General features: G+C 42.1%; 1 protein-coding gene across 1 annotated transcript in view; it reads right to left on the reverse strand.

Annotated features, from left to right (window-relative positions):
* The window catches only part of LOC106882791 (uncharacterized), a 45,655-nt gene that overhangs the window by 32,695 nt on the left and 12,228 nt on the right, over positions 1 to 732 (reverse strand). The window lies entirely within an intron of this gene.

Genomic DNA, 732 nt, shown 5'->3' on the forward strand with positions numbered 1-732 from the left:
AGTAAGTGCAATTTGATCTTTCTTATTCCTGCCACCACCACAACCAGGGTCAATATGTCATAATGGGGCTAATCACAAACACCACTTCTACCAACACAACCGTTGTCAAAACGTCGCTTTTAGGACAAGATAAACATCATAATAAAGAGCAACTCCTTTATCATAATCATCATCATCATCATCATCATCATCATCATCATCATCATCATTATCTGTATGTAACTATGTATGTATGTATGTACGTATGTGAGCATGTATATACGTTTATATGTATGTATATATGTTTATATGTATGTATGTATACACAAACATACAGGTATATAGATACATACATAAAGAGACAGAGGAAGCCTGGCTTGGTAGATAAGGCATTAGACTACGACCGTAGGATGGTGTGTTCGATTCCCAGCGGTGCATTTTGCTCTTGAGCAAGACATTCTATTTCATGTTGCCCCAGTCCAGCCAGCTGGCAAAGTCAGTTGTGTCTGTATTTCCAAGGGTCCAGCCTTGCCACATTCTGTGTCATGCTGGATCGCCCTGATAACTATGTTCAGGTTACGCGTGCCTGCGCAGTGCTCACCCATGTGGTGTGCGTTAGTTTCACGAGCAGTCTCTTCCGTTGATCGAATCAACTGGAACTCTCTTCATCGTGACCGATCAGACAGAAAGACAGACAGAGGGAAGAGAAGAGAGAAAGAGAGAGAGAGAGAGAGAGAGAGAGAGAGAGAGAGA

Source organism: Octopus bimaculoides, chromosome 29 (genome assembly GCF_001194135.2).
Source record: "Octopus bimaculoides isolate UCB-OBI-ISO-001 chromosome 29, ASM119413v2, whole genome shotgun sequence".
NCBI lineage: Eukaryota > Metazoa > Mollusca > Cephalopoda > Octopoda > Octopodidae > Octopus > Octopus bimaculoides.